This window comes from Apostichopus japonicus, chromosome 9, assembly GCF_037975245.1.
Source record: "Apostichopus japonicus isolate 1M-3 chromosome 9, ASM3797524v1, whole genome shotgun sequence".
NCBI classification, from domain to species: Eukaryota; Metazoa; Echinodermata; class Holothuroidea; order Aspidochirotida; family Stichopodidae; genus Apostichopus; species Apostichopus japonicus.
Window position 1 is genome coordinate 26,694,150 of NC_092569.1, and position 18,845 is coordinate 26,712,994.

Sequence of the window (18,845 nt, forward strand, 5' to 3'; positions counted from 1 at the left end):
ATAGTAACGAATAGTTAAACTTACTTATGGATATCTGTGGCTTACAATACTTACAAATAGTTCAACTTACTTATGTATTTCTGCGGCTTACATTACTTACGAGTAGTTAAACTTACTTATGAATATCTGTGGCTTAAATTACCTACGAATAGTTAAACTTACTTATGAATATATGTGGCTTACAATAGTAACGAATAGTTAAACTATATTATGGTTAAACTATAATATAGTTAAACTAAATTATGAATATCTGAGATTTACATAAAAGGGTAAGTGGGTAAAATGCTAAAATGGTAAAACGGTAAAATGGTAAAATGGTAAAATGATAAAATTTTAAAATGGTAAAATGGTAAAACGGTTAAACGGTAAAACGATAAAACGGTAAAATGGTAAAACGGTAATACGGTAAAATGGAAAAACGGTAAAACGGTAAAATGGTAAAATGTTAAAATGGTAAGATGAAAAATGGTAAAATGGTAAAATGTCAAAATGGTAAAATGGTAAAATCGTTAATAGATGATAAATATATGTGGCCTACAATAGTAACGAATAGTTAAACTTACTTATGGATATCTGTGGCTTACAATACTTACAAATAGTTCAACTTACTTATGTATTTCTGTGGCTTATATTACTTACGAGTAGTTAAACTTAACAATGAATATCTGTGGCTTAAAATACTTACGAATAGTTCAACTTACTTATGAATATATGTGGCTTACAATAGTAACGAATAGTTAAACTAAATTATAGTTAAACTATAATATAGTTGAACTAAATTATGAATATCTGAGATTTACATAAAATGGTAAAAGGGTAAAAGGGTAAAAGAGTAAAAGGGTAAAAGAGTAAAAGAGTAAAAGAGTAAAAGAGTAAAAGAGTAAAAGAGTAAAAGAGTAAAAGAGTAAAAGAGTAAAAGAGTAAAAGAGTAAAAGAGTAAAAGAGTAAAAGAGTAAAAGAGTAAAAGAGTAAAAGAGTAAAAGAGTAAAAGAGTAAAAGAGTAAAAGAGTAAAAGAGTAAAAGAGTAAAAGAGTAAAAGAGTAAAAGAGTAAAAGAGTAAAAGAGTAAAAGAGTAAAAGAGTAAAAGAGTAAAAGAGTAAAAGAGTAAAAGAGTAAAAGAGTAAAAGAGTAAAAGAGTAAAAGAGTAAAAGAGTAAAAGAGTAAAAGAGTAAAAGAGTAAAAGAGTAAAAGGGTAACAGAGTAAAAGAGTAAAAGAGTAAAAGAGTAAAAGAGTAAAAGAGTAAAAGAGTAAAAGAGTAAAAGAGTAAAAGAGTAAAAATGTAAAATGGTAAAATGGTAAAATGGTAAAATGGTAAAATGGTAAAATGGTAAAATGGTAAAATGGTAAAATGGTAAAATGATAAAATGGTAAAATGGTAAAATGTCAAAATGGTAAAATGGTAAAATCGTTAATAGATGATAAATATATGTGGCCTACAATAGTAACGAATAGTTAAACTTACTTATGGATATCTGTGGCTTACAATACTTACAAATAGTTCAACTTACTTATGTATTTCTGTGGCTTATATTACTTACGAGTAGTTAAACTTAACAATGAATATCTGTGGCTTAAAATACTTACGAATAGTTCAACTTACTTATGAATATATGTGGCTTACAATAGTAACGAATAGTTAAACTAAATTATAGTTAAACTATAATATAGTTGAACTAAATTATGAATATCTGAGATTTACATAAAATGGTAAAAGGGTAAAAGGGTAAAAGAGTAAAAGAGTAAAAGAGTAAAAGGGTAACAGAGTAAAAGAGTAAAAGAGTAAAAGAGTAAAAGAGTAAAAGAGTAAAAGAGTAAAAGAGTAAAAGAGTAAAAGAGTAAAAGAGTAAAAGAGTAAAATGGTAAAATGGTAAAATGGTAAAATGGTAAAATGGTAAAATGGTAAAATGGTAAAATGGTAAAATGGTAAAATGGTAAAATGGTAAAATGGTAAAATAGTAAAATGGTAAAATGGTAAAATGGTAAAATGGTAAAATGGTAAAATGGTAAAATGGTAAAATGGTAAAATGGTAAAATGGTAAAATGGTAAAATGGTAAAATGGTAAAATGGTAAAATGGTAAAATGGTAAAATGGTAAAATGGTTAAATGCTAAAATTGTTAAATTGTAAAATGGTTAAACTCTAAAATGGTAAAATGGTTAAATGGTAAAATGGTAAAATGGTAAAATGGTAAAATGGTAAATTGGTAAAACGGTAAAACGGTAAAAGGCTAAAAGGCTAAAAGGGATGAATGGTAAAATAGTACAATTGTAAAATGGAAAAATGGTAAGATGATAAATGGTAAAATGGTAAAATGTCGAAATGGTAAAATGGTGAATAGATGATAAATACATGTGGCCTACAATAGTAACGAAAAGTTAAACTAACTTATGAATATCTGTGGCCTACAACAATAACAAATTGTTCAACTTATTTATGAATATCTGTGGCTTACAATACTTGAAAGTGATTTAACTTAATTATGGATATCTGTGGCTTACAATAGTAGCGAATAATTAAACTTACTTATGAATATCTTTGGCTTAAATTGTAACGAATAGTTACTAAATTATGAATATCTGTGGCTTACAACACTAACAAATAGTTAAACTTACTTATGAATATCTGTGGCTTACAATACTTATAAGTAATTAAACTTACATATGTATATTTATGGCTTAATATACCTACGAATAGTTAAACTTACTTATGAATATATTTGGCTTACAACAGTAACGAATAGTTAAACTAAATGATGAATATTTGTGGCTTACAACACTAACAAATAGTTCAACTTACTTATGAATATCCGTGCCTTAAAATACTTATAAGTAAATAAACTTACTTAATTATATCTATCATATATGTGGCTTACAATACTTAGGAAATAGTTGAACTAACTTATGAATATCTGTTGCATAAGTTACCTACGAATAGTTAAACTTACTTATAAATATATATGGCTTTAAATACCTACGAATAGTTAAGTTTACTTATGAACATCTGTGGCTTACAATAGTAACGAAAAGATCAACTAAATGATAAATATCGTGGCTTACAATACTTACAAATAGTTCAACACACTTATGTTTCTGTGGCTTACTTTCCTTACGAACAGTTAAACTTACTAATGAATATCTGTGACTTACAATACTTACTAATAGTTCAACTTATTTATGACTATCTGTGGCTCAAAACAATAAAGGATTGTTAAACTTATTTATGTATATCTCTGGCTTACGATACTTACATTACGAGTGATTCAATTTAATAATCAATATATGTGGCTTAAAATACCTACGAATGGTTAAACTTATGAATTTCTGTGGCTTAAAATACCTAGGAATAGCAAACTTACTTATGAATATCTGTGGCTTACAATAGTAATTAATAGTAAAACTTACTTATGAATATCTGTGGCTTACAATAGTAACAAATAGTTTAACTTACTGATTAATATCTGTGGCTTACAATACTTGAAAGTAATTAAATTTAGTTATGAATATATGTGGCTTAAAATACTAACGAATAGTTAAACTCACTTATGAATATCTGTGGCTTAAATAGTAACGAAGAGATAAATTAAATTATGATTATCTTTGGCTTACAGTACTAATGAATACGTTAACTTAGTTATGAATATCTTTGGCTTTCAATAGTTATAATATCTGTGGCTAACAACACTAACAAATAGTTCAACTTACTTTGAATATCATGCTTATAAGTAATTAAATTTACTTATGAATATCTGTGGCTTACAACATTAACAAATAGTTAAACTTACTTATGAATACCTGTCGCTTACAATACTAAAAGAATAGTTAAACTTATTTATCAATATCTGTCAATTACAATACTGATGAATGGTTAAATATTATTATGATTATAGGTGACTTACAATATACCAAAGAATAGTTAAACTCACTTATAAATATATGTGGCTTGAAAGACTTAGGAATATTTAAACTTACTTATGAATATCTGTCGCTTACAATACTTGAAAGTAATTAAGCTTAGTAATGAATGTATGTGGCTTACAATAGTACCGAATAGTTAAACTTACTGAATAATATCTGTGGCTTACAATACTTGAAAGTAATTAAACTTACTTATGAATAGCTTTGGCTTAAATAGTAACGAATAGATAAATTAAATTATGAATATCTGTGGCTTACAATACTAATAAATACGTTAACTTACTTATGAATATATTTGGCTTTCAATACTTATAAGTAATTTCACTTAATTATGAATATCTGTGGCTCACAACACTAACAAATAGTTAAACTTACTTATGAATATCTTTGCCTTACAATACTTATTAGTAATTAAACTAACTTACGTATATCTGTGGCTTAAATCACCAACGATTAGTTAAGCTTACTTATGAATATATGTGGCTTACAATAGTAACGAATAGCTAAACTAAATGATAAATATCGTGGCTTACAATCCTTACAAATAGTTCAACACACTAATGTATTTCTGTGGCTTACTTTCCTTACGAATAATTAAACTTACTTATGAATATCTGTGGCTTACAATAATTAAGGCTTGTTAAACTTACTTATGTATACCTCTGGCTTACATTACTTACATTACGAGCGATTAAAATTAATTATTAATATATGTTGCTAAAGATACCTATGAATAGTTAAACTTACTTATTAATATCTGTGACTTGCAATAGTAACGAATAGTTAAACTAATTCATGAATATCTGTGGCTTACAACACTAACAAATAGTTCAACTTGAGTACGAAAATCTTTGGCTTACAATACTTATAAGTAATTTAACTTAATTATGAATATCCGTGGCTTAAAATACCTAGGAATAGTAAACTTGCTTATAAATATATGTGGCTTACAATAGTAACAAATAGATAAACTTACTTATAAATATCTTTAGCTTATAATACTTGAAAGTAATTAAACCTTATTATCAATATCTGTGGCTTACAATAGTAAAGAATAGTTAAACTTACTTAGAAATATCTGTGGCTTAAATAGTAACGAATAGTTAAACTTACTTATGAATATCTTTGGCTTACAATACTTATAAGTAATTTAACTAAATTATGAATATCTGTGGCTTACAACACTTACAAATAGTTAAACTTACTTATGAATTTTTGTGGCTTACAATACTAATGAATAGTTTAACTAAATTATAGTTAAACTAAATTATAGTTAAATAAAAATATAGTTAAACTAATATATGGATATCTGAGGCTTACAAGAAAGGTATAATTATAAAATGACAAAATGACAAAATGATAAAATGACAAAATGACCAAATGACCAAATGACCAAATGACCAAATGAAAAAAATGACTAAATGACCAAATGACCAAATGACCCAATGACCCAATGACCAAATGACCAAATGACCAAATGACCAAATGACCAAATGACCAAATGACCAAATGACCAAATGACCAAATGACCAAATGACAAAATGACCAAATGACCAAATGACAAAATGACAAAAAGACCAAATGAAAAAAATGACCAAATGACCTAATGACCAAATGACCAAATGACCCAATGACCCAATGACCCAATGACCCAATGATCAAATGACCAAATGACCAAATGACCAAATGACCAAATGACCAGATGAAAAAAATGACTAAATGACCAAATGACCAAATGACCAAATGACCAAATGACCAAATGACCAAATGACCAAATGACCAAATGACCAAATGACCAAATGACCAAATGACCAAATGACCAAATGACCAAATGACCAAATGACCAAATGACCAAATGACCAAATGACCAAATGACAAAATGACAAAAAGACCAAATGAAAAAAATGACCAAATGACCTAATGACCAAATGACCAAATGACCCAATGACCCAATGACCCAATGACCCAATGATCAAATGACCAAATGACCAAATGACCAAATGACCAAATGACCAGATGAAAAAAATGACCAAATGACCAAATGACCAAATGACCCAATGACCCAATGACCCAATGACCAAATGACCAAATGACCAAATGACCAAATGACCAAATGACCAAATGACCAAATGACCAAATGACCAAATGACCAAATGACCAAATGACCAAATGACCAAATGACCAAATGACCAAATGACCAAATGACCAAATGACCAAATGACCAAATGACCAAATGACCAAATGACCAAATGACAAAATGACAAAATGACAAAATGACAAAAAGACCAAATGAAAAAAATGACCAAATGACCTAATGACCAAATGACCAAATGACCCAATGACCCAATGACCCAATGACCCAATGACCCAATGACCCAATGACCCAATGACCCAATGACCCAATGACCCAATGACCCAATGACCCAATGACCAAATGACCAAATGACCAAATGACCAAATGACCAAATGACCAAATGACCAAATGACCAAATGACCAAATGACCAAATGACCAAATGACCAAATGACCAAATGACCAAATGACAAAATGACCAAATGACCAAATGACCAAATGACAAAATGACAAAAAGACCAAATGAAAAAAATGACCAAATGACCTAATGACCAAATGACCAAATGACCCAATGACCCAATGACCCAATGACCCAATGACCCAATGACCAAATGACCCAATGACCCAATGACCCAATGACCAAATGACCAAATGACCAAATGACCAAATGACCAAATGACCAAATGACCAAATGACCAAATGACCAAATGACCAAATGACCAAATGACCAAATGACACAATGACCCAATGACCCAATGACCCAATGACCCAATGACCCAATGACCAAATGACCAAATGACCAAATGACCAAATGACCAAATGACCAAATGACCAAATGACCTAATGACCAAATGACCAAATGACCAAATGACCAAATGACCAAATGACCAAATGACCAAATGACCAAATGACCAAATGACCAAATGACCAAATGACCAAATGACCAAATGACCAAATGACCAAATGACCAAATGACAAAATGACAAAATGACAAAATGACAAAATGACAAAATGACCAAATGACAAAATGACAAAATGACCAAATGACCAAATGACCAAATGACCAAATGACCAAATGACCAAATGATCAAATGATCAAATGACCAAATGACCAAATGACCAAATGACCAAATGGCCAATTGACCTAATGACCAAATGACAAAATGACAAAAAACTTTATGAATATAATAATTTATGAATATATACATTATGAATATATGTGGCTTACAATAGTAACAAATATTTAAACTTACTTATGAATATCTGTTGTTTACAATGCTTAAGGAATAGTTGAACTTAATTTCGAATATATGTGGCTTACAAAATACCTACGAATGGTTAAACTAAATTATGAATATATTTGGCTTAGGAATAGTTGAACTTACTTATGAATATCTGTCGCCTACAATATTTATGAATAGTTAAACTTACTTATGAATATCTGTGGCTTAAATAACATACGAATAGTTAAACTTACTTATGAATATCTGTGGCTCACATTCGTAACGAATAGTTAAATTTACTTAAAAATATATACGGTTTTAAATAATCACGAAGAGTTAAACTTACTTATAAATATATGTGGCTTATAATACTTACAAATAGTTCAACTTACTTATGAATATCTGTGGCTTACAATATACCTACGAATAGTTGAGCTTACTTATGCATATATTTGGCGAAAAATACTTGTGAATGGTTTAACTTACTTAGGAATATCTTTGGCTTACAATACTTACGAATAGTTAAACTTACTAATGTATTTATGTGGCTTACAATACTAACGAATAGTTAAACTTACTTATGAATAGCTGTCGCTTACAATACTAAAGGAATAGTTAAACTTATTTATGAATATCTGTCGATTACAATACTTATGAATGGTTAAACATTATTATGAATATAGGTGACTTACAATATAGCAAAGCATAGTTAAACCCACTTATAAATATATATGGCTTACAAAAGTAACAAATAGTTAATATCACTTATAAATATATGTGGCTTGAAACGCTTAGGAATAGTTAAACTTACTTATGAATATCTGTGTCCACAATACTAAGGATGAGTAAACTTAATTATGAATATCTGTCGCTTACAATACTGAGGATGACTTAAACTTAATTATGAATATCTGTGCCTTAAAATACCTACGAATAGTTAAACTCAAATATGAATATATGTGGCTGAAAATACCTACAAATAGTTAAACTTACTTATGAATATCTGTCGCTTACATTACTAAGGATGAGGTAAACTTAATTATGAATATCTGTGGCTTAAAATACCTACGAATAGCTAAACTTACTTATGAATATATGTGGCTTACAATTCTTACGAATAGTTTAACTTATGAATGTATGTGGCTTAAAATCCTTAGGAGAGGTTAAACATACGTATGAATATATGTGGCTTACAATACCTACGAATAGTTAAACTAACTGATGCATATATGTGGCTTACAATACTTAGGAAATAGTTGAACTAACTTATGAATATCTGTTGCTTCAGTTACCTACGAATAGTTAAACTTACTTATTGATATCTGTGGCTTAAAATATCTACGAATAGTTAAACTAACTAATGAATATATGTCGCTTACAATACTTAGGAATAGTTTAACTTACTTATGAATATCTTTCGCTTACAATACTTAGGAATAGTTAAACTTACTTATGAATATCTGTCGCTTACAATACAGGGGATGACTTAAAATTAATACCTACGAATAGCTAAACTTACTTATGAATATATGTGGCTTACAATTCTTACGAATAGTTTAACTTATGAATGTATGTGGCTTAAAATCCTTTGGAGAAGTTAAACATACTTATGAATATATGTGGCTTACAATACCTAGGAATAGTTAAACTAGCTGATGCATATATGTGGCTTACAATACTTAGGAAATAGTTGAACTAACTTATGAATATCTGTTGCTTAAGTTACCTACGAATAGTTAAACTTACTTATGAATATCTATGGCTCACATTCGTAACGAATAGTTAAATTCACTTATAAATATAAATGGCTTTAAATACCTACGAATAGTTAAACATACTTATGAATATCTGTGGCTTACAATATACCTACAAATAGTTTAACTCATTTATGCATATATTTGGCTTATTATACGTATAAATGGTTAAACTTACTTATAAATATATGTGGCTTACAATAGTTACGAAAAGCTCAACTTACTTATGAACATCTGTGGCTAACAATATACCTACGAATAGTTTAACTTACTTATGCATACATTGGCGCACAATACTTGTGAAGGGTTTAAGTTACTAAGGAATATCTTTGGCTTACGATACTAACGAATAGTTAAAATTACTTATGAATATCTTTGGCTTAGAATACCTACGAATAGATAAACTAATTCATGAATATCTGTGGTTTACTTTACTTCCGAATAGTTAAGTTCACTTATTAATATATGAGGCTTAAAATACTTACGAATAGTTTAACTTACTTATTCATATATTAGGCTTTTAATACTTAAGAATGATTAAACTTACTTATGAATATATGTGGCTTACAATACTTACGAATAGTTAAATTTACTTATGAATAAGTTTGCTTAGAATACCTACGAATAGGTAAACTTACTCATGAATATCTGTGGTTTACTTGGCTTCCGAATAGTTAAGTTCACTTATTAATATATGAGGCTTAAAATACTTACGAATAGTTTAACTTACTTATGCATATATTGGGCTTATAATACTTAAGAATGATTAAACTTACTTATGAATATATGTGGCTTACAATACTTACGAATAGTTAAATTTACTTATGAATAAGTTTGCTTAGAATACCTACGAATAGGTAAACTTACTCATGAATATCTGTGGTTTACTTGGCTTCCGAATAGTTAAGTTCACTTATTAATATATGAGGCTTAAAATACTTACGAATAGTTTAACTTACTTATGCATATATTGGGCTTATAATACTTAAGAATGGTTAAACTTACTTATGAATATATGTGGCTTACAATACTTACGAATAGTTCAACTTACTTATAAACATATGTGGCTTACAATATACCTAAACAATTAGTTGAACTTACCTATGTATATTTGTGGCCTAAAATACCTAAGAATAGTTAAACTTACGTATGAATATATGTTGCTTACAATACTAAGGAATAGTGAAAATTACTTAATATAGATACCTGTTGTATTGTCCCGTAGCATGGTAGCATGGTAGCACGGTAGCTCGGTAGCATGGTAGAAATATAGCAAGGTTGCCTTGTTACATGGTATCATAGCATGGCAGAATCGGAGCAATGTAGCATGGTAGTAAATTAACAAGGTAGCATGGTATCATGGTAGGATGAATATCTGTGACTACAATACTGAGGAATGTTTCAACTTAATTAAGTATATCTGAGGCTTAAAATACCAAAGAATAGTTAAACTTACTATGAATATCTGTGGCTTACAATAGTAACGAATAGTTAAACTTACTTATGAATATCTGTTGTTTACCTTACTTACGAAAAGTTAAATTCCTTTATAAATATATGTGGCTTACAGTAGTCTTGAACAGTTAAACTTACGTAAGAATATATGTGGCTTACAATACTTACAAATAGTTAAACTTACTTATGAATACTTGTGGCTTAGAATACTCACGTATAGTTAAACTTAATTAAGTATATCTGTGGCTTAAAATACCAAAGAATAGTTAAACTTACTTATGAATATCTGTGGCTTACAATAGTAACGAATAGTTAAACTTACTTATGAATATATGTGGCTTAGACATTTACGTATAGTTAAACTTGATTATGAATACTTGTGGCTTTCAATACTTCAAATAGTTAAACTTACTAATGTATATATGAGACATAAAATACTAACGATAAGTTAAACTTACTTATGTATATATGTGGCTAACAATACTAACGAATAGGATGAAATGGTGATGAATTGGTGATAAAAAAAGAGTGAAGAAATGGTGATGAAATGGTGATGAATTGGTGATAAAAAATGGTGATGGAAATGGTGATGGTAATGGTGATGGATGGTGATAAAATGGTTATGAATTGGTTATGAAATGGTGATGAAATGGTGATGAAATGGTGATGAAATGTTGATGAAATGGTGATTAAATGGTGATGAAATGGTGATGAAAAGGTGATGAAATGGTGATGAAATGGTAATAAAATGGCGATAAAATGGTGATAAATTGGTGATAAAATTTTGATAAAATAGTGGTAAAATTGTGATCAAATGGTGATCAAATGGTGATAAAATGGTGATAAAATTGTGATCAAATGATGATAAAATGTGATTAAATAAAATGATGATAAAATGGTAAAATGGTAAAATGATAAATGGTGATGAAAATGGTGATAAAATGGTGATAAAATTGAAAAACTATAAAATAACCAAAAAATTGGTGATAAAAAAAATGGTGATAAAAAAATGGTGATGGAAATTGCGATGGAAATGGTGATGGAAATGGTGATGGAAATAGTGATGGAACTGTGATGGAAATGGTGATGAAAATGGTGATAAACTTGGAAAACTATAAAATAACCAAAAAATTGGTGATAACAAAAATGGTAGTAACAAAAATGGTGATAAAAAAATGGTGATGGAAATTGCGATGGAAATGGTGATGGAAATAGTGATGGAACTGTGATGGAAATGGTGATGAAAAGTTGATGAAATGGTGATAAAGAAATGGTCATAACAAATATGGTGATAACAAATATGGTGATAACAAAAATGGTGACAAAAATGGTAATGCAATATGCAATATTTTATTCAAAACACTCTGCAAATTGAAATAGAAACATATAATAAACTCATTGCAATACAAACACATGCGTTATTACTCTTTTGCTCGTGGCAAGAGGCTGGGCGGTAGCTGGTGGAACTTGGTTGGTGGTGGATTTTGTTATTTGGTTGCTGGAGACGTTTGGAACATCTATAAATATATAAACTAAAAAAGAACATTAGTTTAAACACTCTTCAAATCGGCATAAAATATATAGTAAAATCATTGCAGTACCAACACACATACGTTATTACTCTTTGGCTCGTGGCAAAAGGCTGGGCGGTAGCTGGAAGCTGGTGGAATGTGGTTGGTGTGGTATTGTTAGTTGGTTGCTGGAGACGTCTGGAACATCTATAAATATATAAACTAAAAAAGAACATTAGTTTAAACACTCTTCAAATCGGTATAAAATATATAGTAAAATCATTGCAGTACCAACACACATACGTTATTACTCTTTGGCTCGTGGCAAAAGGCTGGGACGGTAGCTGGAAGCTGGTGGAATTTGGTTGGTGGTGGTATTTGTTAGTTGGTTGCTGGAGACGTCTGGAACATCTGTAAATTTATAAACTGAAAAGAACAATCAGGCATTTTATTTTAGTTTAAACATTCTTCAAATCGGCATAAAAAATATATAGTAAAATCATTGCAATACCAACACACATACGTTATTACTCTTTTGCTCGTGGCAAAAGGCTGGGGGAAGGTAGCTGGTGGAAGGTGGTGGTATTTGTTATTTGGTGGCTGGAGTGGTCTGGAACATCTATAAAATATAAACTAGAGAGAACAATCAGGCATTTCTTTAACAAATCTGCATAAATATATGTATTAACATCATTGCAATACAAATTACAAATATCAATTACAAATATCAGTGGCGGAGCGTCCATACAGTCAGGGGGAGGATGCCCCCCCCCCCCGACGGACTCAAATGGACTGCTGGCGCCCTTTTCAGCTCTTTACCACTTTTTACTTATTCTAGATTATTGACTTTTTTATTGCGCTCTCTCCACTTATTGATATTTGTCACATTTTGTTGGTGTAATTTCCGATGACACCTATTTATTCTTCGTTTATCTGCAAATTAGCCAGGCCCGGAAAGGGTCATTTCCGGCGATCTAGTGAGCATCTTCACTCAATTTTTTTTGTGCGCTACGCGCCAAGCAGTGGTGGAGCTCCGCTTAGTGTCGAAAGCGCCCCTACAGACCATTCACGCCCTTCCTGACCAATACCTCTAGCTCCGCCACTGACAAATACACATACTTTATTACTGTTTTGCTTTCGGCAAAAGGGCTGGTGGCTGTTGGCTGGTGGCATGTGGCTAGTGGATGATGGAAAACCTGTAACACCTGCAATATATAAACTAGAAATGAGCAATTAAAACTTTTTTCAATTCATACCAGTACTACACCATTTTTGGTTCTTCTTCTGTTTAGTTCATATCATGGTCTCTTTCGTTCTTTAGTGTATCTGTCGTCTTGGTCCTAGTCCGCGTTGCCATCATTCTAGAAGCAAACCAGAAAAGTTGTACATTAAGTTTCTCTTTAATTTTAGTTCGAGTATGTCCTAAATTTAAACTGCAATATTCGTAATAATGCTGGTTGCTAAATGAGGGAAATCCTTGCGGTTTCCTGGTACCAGCAGACGTATCCAAAAAAGAAAGTCCCATCAAATAAGAAACGTTCTAGAACGTACCGTCAAAAATTTCATCTTCAAGTAAATATATTGACATTTTGCAGCAAAATGAGAAATTTGTTAAGTGTAATAAGTGAGGAAATTAACTTTGTGCTGCAAACGCCAACATAACTATTTATCAAATGTCACCCACTTCAACATTTGGAAACAAAAAGATAACTTATGCTCACATCAGAAATTCATCATTACCACGGACAATTTGCAGCAAAACTTGATGACGTCATTTCAACATATTCAACAAAAGGTTTGATTACGCTTCCATCAGAATGCTATCCGTTCAGCATTTTGCAGCAATTATCCAGAAAAGGATCTTAATATTTTGATGGCACCATTACTTGTTCATAGGTTACTACAACTGGATTAATCGACAGTAACTGTTAACATTTGGTTTCTTGTCATAACATATAGAGACGTATGCTTAACCGCATGAAAAAGTATGGTAAAAGATAACATGTTTTTCGTATTAAATATGAATGGTATCTAAGAACATCAATTAGTAGTAGAGCATTTTAGCTAGAGTTTTTACTACTCTATTAAAGAAGACAATAACTCTAAAATCATTCTTGGTTCATATGATATATGCCATGCATAACTTCTTTAAACATCTAAGAAAAATCTTATTTCATTTAGGAGATATGGTATAGATTTAATGCTTCTTTACACACAAGGCTGGATAACTAACCAAGTTTACATATGACATCATATAGCCAGATGTGATTCATTGTTCTTCTATTGTCCTTTAATAATTACATAATTAAATCTGTTATGTTTGCATAAATGATGGCTTTTGTGTAAATTTGTTTTTGAACAAATGCTGAATCTCAAATATTGAACCTCTTTAACACGATCAACAGCTAGTTTACCTAGGGATTGTGTCGAAAGAAAACCAAAGAGAAAGTATGAATGAAGAGAATCCAAGACAGAGATGGAACAAACACCATGGAAGTACAGGGATGTGCCCACACTGGGCGGCACTGGGTGGCCCCTCCCAGCACTAAAAATTACCGCCCAGCACTGCAGTCTTAAAAATCGTGAATCCCGCCCAGCACTATTTTCATCTAAAATCCAGATATTCCTAACATTATGCTCAACATAAATTGGCCCTGGTCTATGCCAAAATCATACAGACTAATAATGCATCAGTTACGCATGCGAGAAACATTACTTACGGCTCTCAATCGGTCCCTTGTAAAATCTCTTTGAGACAAACTAATAACTTTTACCAGGTACGTAATAAATTTCACTAAAAAAAATATAAAAGGAAATTTTTAGCAAAACTAGTTCTTGTGTATGTGCTTAAAAAGCTACACAAGTGCTAGCATTTGGCATCTGAGCACCTTCAAAAATCGGGGGGATGGCAACACACCCTCCCCCTTACACCCCTCCCCAGGACGGCGATCAGTATACCCGGCACTCAGAAAATCCTGGGCAGTATATGCTCTACTGAAATACTTCTCCCTTTGCATCTTTACAAACAGTAGATCATTAATATGTGACTATACATTCCTGGATGTAAGCTGATCTTTACTTGCTTATAGGCTTATACAGATTAGGCCTACTCTTAGCATTACCATTGAGTAAAGGCCACCAACGTTGCACTTAAATATCTGACATCATTGCCTTCTGTTTACATGCATATGGTGTTATAATTATTTTACAGTTACGCACATTATTAACAATTTCTTTAAGATATGTTGCATTGCTCAGCCAAAACAAAGGAAAAGTAACTTAATTAAGATACTCTATTTAGATTCCTCAACTCACCCTTCACTGCAAAGCAGCCCGCATTCTGTATGCAAAGTCTGTAAACATGGTTACACTGTTTCTCTTCCTAAAGTCTGAATGAATTGAATTTCCCGCCCAGCGCGTCTGTCGCGTGCCTTACCTCATTACTATGGATGTTTTCTAGTCTTGTCTTTCATCGAAGTCAGTCAACTATACATACTAAGCTGTTGGCAGCTAGACCAAGTAACCCCTGCAAGTTCTGCGTATCTTTTCTTGTGGTTGACTGACTTCGTCTATGGGTATATTTTGGGTTGTACTTCCCCATTACACTTCACTATGGAACTACTTGAGATTGTATAATTGAGGATTAGCTCCAGTGTGTGACTTGGATTTGGAGAGTGTAGACGTATTTTGCGGCTCTCTCTCCTTTGCATGGTTTAACGTTGAGTGTTTTGTTAACAAAACCGTCGCGCTTGAACTATGTGCTTCAGAAAACTCAGTGTTGTGTCACCTTTTGTTTTGCTCTTTAACAAGCTTGTGTTCAATTACGTAACAAAAAATCGCACAGCATTTAAACAATGCTGTCGGGTTATCTTCCGTTCTTCCTATTTAGTCGGTGACAATATCTTCCATTCTTGTCACTTGCAAACGAAGCCTCCAGCTCTGTATAGTCCCCCTCAGCCAAGTAATCCCTTCGTTCGTGTAATGTCTCAGTAGAATCTCAATCAAACTTCAACCTATGGTCTCGTTTAATTTTACGAATATATGCACTCCACGCATAGGCGTACGGGACCATTTCGGTTTGTGGGGGGGGGGGGTTCAGAAACTTTTGTGCCCGAAAGTGCCCGTGACACTATCTAAGCGGAGCGCCACCATCAGTTGGCGCGTAGCGTACAAGATTTTTTTGGCAAAATATGCCTCTCAGGTTGCCGGAAATGGCACTTCCCAGGCCTTGTAAGTTGCATCTAAACATTCTTTATTTTATAATCTCACGTTTAGAAATTTTCACTTCCCAAAAAATTTGGTAAATTAGAAGAAGAAAAATTGGTTAAGCCACTTTGAAGGGGAAAATAGGACAGTATATTTTTTAAGCTCCTATTTAGTTACGGTATTTATTGTTTTAACACAGTACTCAGCTATCACCAGAAAAATATAAATTGTAGGCTGGAAAATGTTGCTGTGTCGGGTAAGACTGCAATTTGTTTTACAAAAAAGTGTAAAAAATAATAAAGAATAGGATAAACCTGTACTTTTAGGCTTGAAGGCACCCCCCCCCCCCACACCATCCATGAAGAAGAAAATGTTTCTTATATACACTCATGTCGGGGATGTCCAGGTATACAGTTGACAAGTTAGATAAAATGTTTGGTGCGGTTTTATCACTTCAGAGACTGCTAATCGCCATGCATGCATGTCACTACTATTGTGAGCGGCGTTCTCTGTTAATAATTTTGGGCGATAGTGCAAAAAGCGTGGTAGCCCAGATGAGCTGCGCTTACCAGGTGCGTATCCAGGGGGGCGTTGGGGGCGCGCGCCCCCCGGGTAAGGAAAAGAGGAGAGAAAAAAAGAGAAGAAAAAAGGGAAAAGGAGGGGGGAAAAAGAAAAGGAGGAGAGGAAGGAAGGGAAAAGAAAAAGAAAAAAGAGAGAAAAAGGAGAAAAGGAGGGAGTAGAAGACAGCCAAGGCCTCGGGAAGAGAAAGAGGAACAGTCATAGTTAAAGCGCTGATCCCTATTATATACACAGGGTAGCCAGTGACAGATCAAGGATTACGGAGGGGGTGTGCGCCTCACCCTACCCCTTACACCGACAACTCCATTTTTGACGTTTCTATTTTCCTCTCTCACTAATGTATCTATATAAATACTATATATGGTCTATCATAACGCGTGTGTGTGTATGGACACCTTAAACAATTGTACAATTGTGCTATATGGAACCAACTGTGGCTGGTCTTGAACTCGACCGAGTCGAGTTCAAGAACATGACGCATTTCGGGAAGGGGGCGACCGCCCCCCCCCCGAGCAAATTTTCTTTATGACATCGCTAGTAATTTCAAAATATACAATGCTTAGATGCAACTTACAAGGCCTGGAAAGTGTCATTTCCAGCGATCTGGGAGGCATTTTCGGCCAAAATTTTTTAATGTACGCTTTAATGTACGTTGGCGCTTCGCTTAGATATTTTGCCTACAGGCTTCGCCCCTCCCTTGGCAATTACTCGCTACACGCCTGTTCGAGTTTGTAAAGCAAAGAGCATATATAACATCATATCAGTGAGCAATGCATGCATGTTCCACGATGAACAGCCTCAAAAACTGTCTTTGTGTGTAGTCAAAGGCGTAGGAGCCCAATTGGATTTGGGGGCTGTAATGATTTCCCCGAAAAAAAGCCCAAATTTTTCGCGCGCGAAGCGCGCGTTCAACATACCGGTGCCAATATCATATAAGCAAGCATCGGTCATTACATTGCATGGCATAGTGTACCTTACGGTCCGTGAAAGTTGCACATTATACCGCCGGATGCTAATGTAAACAACCAAATGTCTTATGTAGATGGAGAAAATGCATACAGATCCATTTATGTCAAAACTCTCTTTTACAGTAGTAATGTCGGCCAAGCTTAGACCTTTATTTTAATTACCAAGGAGATCATTTTTAAGCTATTCATTGCTATTTATTTTTCTTTCAGTAGGTGCCCGAAAAAGTGGGAAACATTTGGTTGCGGGGGAAGGGGGGGGGGGGGGTGGGGCTGCAGCCCCCGCCTCCTACGGGACCTACGCCTATGTGTGTAGTGTTCGGTTTCGATATACCTGATATCGGAAATATCTGGTATTTTTCGTTTCCTTGAACCAAGTTTTATAATAGCCATTATAAGAGGTTTTAATATTTGTACACCAATAAATTAACTCTGTCTGAATTTTAGAAAATTTCCTCACCAACATTCTTCATCATACTTTCCTCTACTCGTGCAATTTTGACCTGTCTGTTAGGGGTTGAAGGAGGTTTTTCTATATTGGTTGTCCATAGATTGAATTTTGTGCAACATTATGGGTATGTGTTGAAGTGATTTTATTCACGAGAAATGTGATATTTCAAATTCTCAACAAATAATGGGCTTAAAACCTTGAAAAGTGGGGCTTTCGGATATTGTGGGCCGTGACGTAGAACCACCTACAAAAGCAATGATCCATAGGACATGCAATGAGGTCGAACATGGTGTGTGACTGGTGACAATCTTCAAAAAGGTTATGGATGGAAAAAAACTTTTGGGAAATACTTGGTTATCAGGCAAAAGTGTACATCTGGTTGGTCATTTTCAAGCCCGATAAGTGCCATTTCCGGTGATCTGGGGGGTATCAAAACCAGAAATTTTCTTGTACGCTCCGCGCCAACCGATGGTGGCGCTCCGCTTAGATAGTACTTCGCGCCCCCCGGGTTAGAAAATCCTGGATACGCGCCTGCTTACGGTGGTGTTACACGGAAATATTCGGGCATCATGATGCTAAATAAAGAAAATCATTAGGCCTATATCAATATTAATGTCACAAAACAAATAACACAGAACGCTTTCCACGGAATTGTAGGGCAAAAACATGAAAAAGATTCGGGCAAGATACTGCAATTTATATATATATATTTTT

General features: G+C 32.9%; 1 protein-coding gene across 1 annotated transcript in view; it reads right to left on the reverse strand.

The window, feature by feature from the left end:
- The window catches only part of LOC139974340 (fibrinogen-like protein A), a 161,148-nt gene that overhangs the window by 78,727 nt on the left and 63,576 nt on the right, over window positions 1–18,845 (reverse strand). The gene's annotated exons all lie outside the window — the stretch shown is intronic.